Raw genomic sequence first — 8,145 nt, 5'->3', positions numbered from 1 at the left:
TCATCTGCTACCACTGAGAACAGCCTAGCTCCATCCTCTTTGGAACCCCCTTCAGGTAGTTGAAAGCTGCTACCAAATCCCCCCTTACTCTTCTGCAGACTAAATAAGCCCAGTTCTCTCTTTTCTTTTCTTTTTTTTTGAAGTAACTTTGTGTCTTTAATTTGGGTTGACTTTTCTGGTCCTTGTTTTGTAGCTACTCTAATGGCTCACTCTTTGATCCAGAGATAGGAGTGGGTCTGGACACTAGGTTCCCTGAGGAAGGACACCCCTCTCAGCCCCTTAAGCCAGCCCAGAGAGTTCCTTCATCTCCTCTGCTGCCTAACGCACGGGGGCTGCCAGGGGTTGTATCCCTCATTGGGTGTAGTGGGGCAGTGAGTGGGTGCTGGGGCAGCATGTTGAGATAAATGCATTTTCTTGGAGATATGGTGGATGAGTACATTGCTATGTAATCCCTTTTCTTTGTTCTGGTTTTAGGATATCAGATGCTGCTGAGGCAATCTTGTGACAGCTCTGCTAGCCCAACATAGTAAGTATATCGTGGGTTAGCTGCTACCAAATCTTTGATTGTTTTCCTTTGTTTCCAGCTTAATATTTTTTTCAAAATGCATGTTGTATTTTTTTTATTTGCTTGTAATGGGACCCCCAGGGTGCAGCCTGGGACCGTGGGACCGCTGTACCCCCTTAACTCTCTCCAGCCTGGACTGTCTCTCACAATGCCTTGCTAGTGACCAGCAGCAAACCCCTCCAGGTGCTGTTATCATTCAACACAATCACATAGGGAGCCCCATACCCAGCTAGATTGCATGAATGCTCCCAGAGCCATTCAAGAATCACACAGAGAAAGGCCCAGAGCCAAAACCCTCCAGCTCCCAGCACTGTATCTCAGGAATATACTGTCAAGATGAGCAGTGCAAATTTATTAATTGGTTCACCACTTCATCAGTGGAAAGTGGATATACACCAGCCTTTGCAAACCTGAGCAGTTTTGCCACATACTTCATACAAACTCACTGGTAAAGATAAACAATAAAACAAATTTATTGACTACAAAAGGTAGATTTTAAGTGATTATAAGTGATAGGCAAAAAGTCTGAGTTAGTTACCAAAATAAAATATAAGCACGCAGTCTAAACTGTCAACCCAATTAGACTGTGCAGTTTTTCTCACCGCACTGGATATTACAGTCCTTAATATACAGGTTTTGTCCATTAAATCTGGGCCAGTCTCCTCTGCTAGAGTGTTCGGTGTTCTCTGAGTGTCTTTTGGCTTCTCTACACTGGAACTTTACAGCGCTGCAACTTTCTCGCTCAGAGGTGTGAAAAAACACCCCTCTGAGCACTGCAAGTTTCAGCGCTGTAACATGCCAGTATAGACAGTGCACCGGCGCTGGGAGCCGTGCTTCCCACACTGGTAGCTCCGCCCTTCGTGGAGGTGGGTTTTTTAGAGTGCTGGGAGAACTCTCTCCCAGCACTGTGCCACGCTTTAACATTGCCAGTATAGACAAGCCCTTTGTTGCTGGTAGCATAGGTGTGGCAGGAGAAAGGCCAAGCATGGGGCCCCTGTGCTCTGTTTTATACCCTCAGTCCCATGTGCTTGGGGAACACAAGTCCAGGAATGTCTGGGGGGCATTGCTGAGTCTCCCTGCAATGTTGAACAATTCCCTTGGTGTGGCCTTATGCATGTGAGTCATTGAATTGTAGTTCCTTTTCTGGACAGTGGCTGTTAATGGGTTGTTTGACACCCTGCCTGGGCATTGGTTACTTTCCTTGCTGTTGCATCTGGGGAGCTAATATCTGGCTGATTCCCCAACTTCCAGCATGTTTTAGTGACAACCATACAACACCATTCTCATAACTTCATATGCATGAATGATTTTTATATATGGATAGAGAAAGGACTTTCAGCAGACCATAACCTTTCCCTGCTGATACCTTACAAGGCAAGCTTTATATGTAAGATCACGATTATATAAAAAGGAATATGGGGGTTACAGTATGCTCCCCCAAGGTATAGAATGTCACATTAAAAAATATATATTTTTCATTGTGTTTTTGTGTCCTCCTTCACTACAGAGGTTTGTTCTTGAGGAGGGGAGAGGAAAAGCTGCGACCAGTTGAGCATCACCTCAGATGCTCGCAAGCCCACGTGCAGCCAATAGCTGAGTGGGTTGACAAGTGAGAGCTATTAATGTCAAATTTGTCACCGAAGGGACGACTAATTGCACAATTGCAGCTGCAAAGTTTGCACTTCTTGCCTACACAGGCACTGTAACAGAGGGACCCATTAACTGTGGGATAGAATGGAGTTTGGACTTGCTCAGAGCAAGTGTCCCTATATTTATCTTAGGTACTTAAATGGCCTCCATCACCCTAGTGTCTGAGCATCTTATAGTCTTGTAATGTATATATCCTCACAACAGCCCTTTGAGGGAGAGAACTACGTGATCCTCATTTTAGAGATGGGAAACTGAGTCGCAGAGCAACTCCCTGACTTGCCCCAGGAATCTTGGGTTTCCAAAGTCCTAGGCTAGCACCTTATCCACAACTATCCTTCCTCTTCACTGCTTGTGCACCACAGTAAACATTTTAATATGTGGACAGAAGGTGTTACAGGCATTTGAAGGGAGGTCAAAATGGTACAAGCAATGCCAAAAAGCTTCATTATTGACAGGACATTATAAAGCCAAATCCTGGGGTACTTACTTAGTTTTGCATAGGAATTTGCCTCAGTAAGGACTGAGTAAATGAACCTCAGGATCTGGCCCACTCTGCAGAAATTTGAACTACTCTAATGCTGTCTATACTGAATTTCTTGTTTTTTAACTTCCTGCTCAGAGAAGGTCCAAATGGCAGTGTTAAAAATGCTGGCAGCTGAGGGAGCCTTGTCTGCACTAGCACTCCCCCATTGCTACCACTTCTGGAGCTGCATCAATGCTAGCAATAGTGTGTATGTTTTGTCACAAAATGGCAATGTACAAAGCCTCATCGCAGAGGATTAAAATTCCTTTTGTCTGTTTTCTAGGCTGAATATAATGCATGTCAGGGCAGAGTGCATATCGTGAGTCACGGAAAACAAAGCAAGCCTGTTTTGATTAGACTCTGCCTACGTTACAATAGAAATCATGCTAGCAACAACTAAATATGGTTGTTGCTAGCATGGTTTCCATGACTATTCTAAACAAGGGCCTTTTCAAGTTACCCACATAATAAAACAATGTTAATATTTGGGCCCCCGGCTAGGCAAACCTTTACCTCCTGATAAGAAGTTATTTTAAAACAGAGTTTTCGGTACTGGTTTCTGCTACTATGGCTGTGCTGGGTGGTGTGTCTGGAGCACAGGTTTGTTAAAACGGCTTTAAAAAAAAGTCTCTAGACTAGATCATTACTTCATTTACAAACCTACTTTTTTATTAAAATTCTGTTCCAGTCACACTGGCCAGCACAACTGAATTAGCAGAAGCCATTATTAACCCCGCCCCCAGACCAGATCCTGATGTCTGGCTGAATTGCACACAGCACTGATTTGAAGGTGTGAGGGTGCAAATGTGGTGTAATGCTCACCTTTGGATTCCCCCAGGCCTGGAGCTGCTGTGTGCCCTGCCATAAGTGAGAACAGTCTTGGACCTGATTTTCAGAGGTGCTGAGTACCCACATCTCCTGTTGTCTTGAACTGAAGATACAAATACTCAGTGCTTCTGGAAGTCAGGCACAAGGTATCTCAGGCTGGGCATCCGAAAACAGAAGCAAAGCACCCAAAATCAGTAGCCACTTCTGAAAAGTTTGGCCTAAATATCCTCTAACTGGCAAATCCCTTTCTTCCCCCAAAACTGCCCACTCTTAAAGAATATAAACTAACTGCAGTAGCATCGTGTGTCATGAATGCAATGTCATGCACTATACATATAAAGTAAACAGAGGGGTAGAAAATAAGATATCACATTCTCAGCAAGTGTATATCTTTCTTTCGTTACCACTGAAGGCCAAATCAAGCAATCGATGTGAGTTTGCCTGAGTAAGCTCTAATAAGAGCTAAGTCCTGACATCTTTACTTTTTTCTATGTGTTTAGCTCAGGGGTCGGCAACCTTTCAGAAGTGGTGTGCCGAGTCTTCATTTATTCACTCTAATATAAGGTTTCGGGTGCTAGTAATACATTTTAACGTTTTAGAAGGTCTCTTTCTATAAATCTATAATATAACACTAAACTATTATTGTATGTAAAGTAAATAAGGTTTTTAAAATGTTTAAGAAGCTTCATTTAAAATTAAATTAAAATGCAGAGCCCCCCGGACCAGTGGCCAGGACTCGGGCAGTGTGAGTGCCACTGAAAATCAGCTTGTGTGCCGCCTTTGGCACCCGTGCCATAGGTTGCTTACCCCTGGTTTAGCTGGTTAATACTGGTTAATTAGAAGCAGTTACTGGAAACAAAATAAAATGACACAAATTAGAACTCTATCCCACCTCCAATGACTATTCAACCGTGTGATCCCCATTGGAATTGGGTCAGTAGTTCTCAACCTGTGCATAGTGACCACCCAAGAGGAGCACCAGCAGATGTCTCAAGGACTATGGAGATGGGCTGAGATGCCAGAAATACCTATGAACCACTACCATGGCACCTCCAACTAAGTGCAGTGAGAAATAGTGCAAAGGATTCTGGGGCATACGGGGAATAAATTGTGAATTGTTGTATATGGCTTTGCCTTTTGGAAATGGGTGAGAAATCATAGTATGATTGAGAGACCCCCAATAAATTTGCTTGCTGAAGCCTGATGTGTTACATAGCTCAAGGTCTGAACTGCTCTCAACTGCTAACTCCACTAAAGGAAACCTTAGAATGGTTGATAAACCAGCGGTGGATGAAGCAAAGCAAATACAAACAGGTACTACAGGATACATCTTGTCTCTCTGATATCAGAGTAATGCAAGATACAGACAAAGAAAATTAGAAAACACTGTAATGGAAAGAATAAAGATATTTTTCAGACCACTGCAGCTAGCAGTCTGTAAGAACAATCCTCAATTTACACAGATGACTATTTTCAGGTTTTGAAACATTTCCCATTCCTTGCTAATTTCTATTCAGAGTTGATACATAAAAATCACCAACACAAAGAAATCAAATGTAATCGCAATCATAAAAAACAAAAAGGAAAAATAAGCAGGAAAATGCTCTTAAAAACATCAATTAGGCAATAAAATGTCTTCAGCATAGGCCATTTAGTTAGCATCTGTGAATGCTTTTGTGTTCTGCAGCTGGGAACAGCATCAGTTCCTGAAATCTCTTTAGCTAGCAAAGCCACAATTTGAACAGATTATTTCTCGTGTGCAGAAAAATTCAACTGACAGCTATTTAAAAGTTTAACTGGAATAAAGAATGTGAGCAAAAAAATAAGACCATGAGAGTTTCACAAAATTTACTGAGTACATTTAAAACATTTTCTTCATCTTTGCAGCATAACAAAGGACGTGCTCCGGTCTTCCTAGATCAATAAATCAGTATGAAAACTTTTAAATCCACAAATAAATAGAGCTTGAGCTAGTAACAAACAAATCTCCCAGCTCCTTCGGTCATGAGGGAAAGAGATAATATGTATATATCAGCCATTTGTCTCTGGGTCCCCCTCAAAAATCTGCTGGGGCTTACCCGGACTAACCTCAGCCACAGACCTGTCATGAGGGGTTGAGGTTATGGGGAAGAAGAAAGAAGAGGTAGTAGCATAACTTGCTGTTCTTACATTTCAGGGACCTCATTGCAGATTACATGGCTTTTGTACAAGTTACAAAGGCGATCTTGTACATGATAGCTGCAACAGTGCAAGTCCAATAAACTACTTGAGAACCAAGTTTTCTAAAGTTTAAGGGGTAAAAAATTGAGGCTTCCTTGTATTTTCCATTGAATGTTGCCTGGTTTCATTCCTGGTTGGAGAAATTTATCTCCCCTGGATTCTTTCAGAGACTTTCAATTGGGTTTAAGCTGCTAGTGTTACGAAAGTCATCTGAGTCCTGTCACCTATCTGTCTCCTTCCTGACATAGTCTGATATTTTTTTCTTGTTTTAAGTTCCATGACTGTGACGCATTCAAGGCCCAATCCTACAAGGGGATAAGAAGGCTCTCAACACCATACAGGACTGGGAAGTTAGTGTCCAGGAGAAGGTTTTGTCCAAGAGAACCTCTTTTAATCATTTGGAGAATCCTCTGTATCACTGCATTTATTTTGCCATTGAAATCTCCTACTTCTCAGGCTTGTCCATCTAGCTACTGTCCTCCCATTCAAGAAGTATTGAAGTTTATCAATAAACTTCTATTCCTGAATGAGCTGGAGAGGATGTTGCTGTACCAGATAATCCTTTATTACACTGTGCTATATTTTCCCAGCTGCTGGAGAAACACACTAGAAAGTTGACCGTTCTGGAGAAGTACTGAAACTACACAAGACAGATTGTCCAATTAAGTCAAGGGGAGTCTTCCCACAGATTTCAATAGGCATTGGATCAGGCCTCTAAAGTAGTAATTGTAATGGAGGTGGCAGCAGGAATACAGTGGTTTGACATCCTTGGAGCAATGGCAATTCAAGCAGCCTCAACTAGCCCTACTTGAACCAGCCACTGGTTTGACATTCCAAATAACTGGTTTTCAATTCTGATACAGGTATAACGCAATCTCCATAACCTTGTGTTAAACAAGTGCTGCAAAATATCCCTCCTTTGCAGGGCTGCCCAGAGGATTCAGGGGGCCTGGAGCAAAGCCATTTCGGGGACCCCTTCCACAAAAAAAAGTTGCAATACTATAGAATACTATATTCTCATAGGGGCCCCTGCGGGGACCAGGGCCTGGGGCAAATTACCCCACTTCCCCCCCCCCCTCTGGGTGGCCCTTTGTATGATACAACACAATGATAGGTGACAGGAGAAATATAGGGCCTTAAGTATATGGGTGTCCATTACCTACTGGGGTAAGTAGAGTAAGGTAGCATTCAATCAACAACACAACACCAATGCCCTTAGTCAGCAAGGGGGCATAGTGCTGAATGTTCATGGCCACATTGCATACCTTTATTCCAGGTCTCTAAAAGCTCCACAGGGTTATTACTGATCTGGTGCAGCCAAGTTAATCTCAGATGACTGTATGGCCACTGCCAGTAGCCTTCAATCAATAGCAGTTGAATTACAGCTGGAAAAAACAGGCACTGTAATCTGCAGAGAGGTTCATACAAAGATACATTTTTTCCTTCCACATCTTGAGCACTAACAGAAACAGCATATTCTGACTGCAACTCTGACTCAGATGGTTCAAATACTGTAGTTCTGTAGGAATATTTCCCTATTGTTAATCATTACAACAGCAAAAAAACTGTACAAACAACTAAGCTGTAGTTGAACTCAAAAATAGATTCAATCTTTTTTTGAACTACAGCTGACCTGTGAAATACAGAAGCTGTGTCAACTGGAAAAATAGTATACTGCATATATTTTTTTCAAAAAAACAAAATCGTTATTGCAAAATCCTTTCTGTAGAAACCCCTTGGCTAAAATTAGCAATACAACATTAATTTAAAGGATTACATTTTCCAACTTTGTAAATTTAAAGCACATTAATGTAGTTTTTTGCCAGTAAAGATCAGATTGCTGGTCCTTACTCATGGGATGGAGGTACCTGGTGGTTAACATCAGATCAATAATCGGCTCAGATTACACTCACGCTGAAGCTTTTGCATAAATTCTGCAAGACTAGTACTAAAAATGCAATCGCACCAATTGGGTAAAAGCATCTAAAAGCGCAGACAACTGGGTGGTATAATTTGACTCAGGGCCGGCTCTAGACCCCAGCGCGCCAAGCGTGTGCTTGGGGCGGCATGCCGCCGGGAGGGCGGCAGGCGGCTCCGGTGGACCTCCCACAGGCGTGCCTGCGGATGCTCCACCAGAGCCGGGGGACCAGCGGACCCTCCGCAGGCATGTCTGCAGGAGGTCTACCGGAGCCACGGGACTGGCGACCGCCAGAGCGCCCCCCGCGGCGTGCTGCCCTGCTTGGGGCGGCGCAATTGCTAGAGCCGGCCCTGATTTGACTCTTCTTAAGCAGTCCCCTAAACAGCCTGCGCTGTGCTTGTAATGGGTCAAAACGTGCCACACCTCAGACACCTGTCAACG

General features: G+C 43.1%; 1 protein-coding gene across 1 annotated transcript in view; it reads left to right on the top strand.

The window, feature by feature from the left end:
- The first annotated feature begins 474 nt into the window (after positions 1-474).
- Positions 475-8,145, top strand: part of CCDC112 (coiled-coil domain containing 112) — a 33,620-nt gene continuing 25,949 nt past the window's right edge. The window contains exon 1 of the mRNA XM_045022122.1: positions 475-526. The gene's annotated coding sequence lies outside the window, so the exon portion shown is untranslated. The remainder of the gene's footprint in view (positions 527-8,145) is intronic.

Source organism: Mauremys mutica, chromosome 6 (assembly GCF_020497125.1).
Source record: "Mauremys mutica isolate MM-2020 ecotype Southern chromosome 6, ASM2049712v1, whole genome shotgun sequence".
Classification (NCBI taxonomy): domain Eukaryota; kingdom Metazoa; phylum Chordata; order Testudines; family Geoemydidae; genus Mauremys; species Mauremys mutica.
Note: the sequence above shows the minus strand (reverse complement) of the source record. Positions and strands in the feature narration are given on the sequence as shown.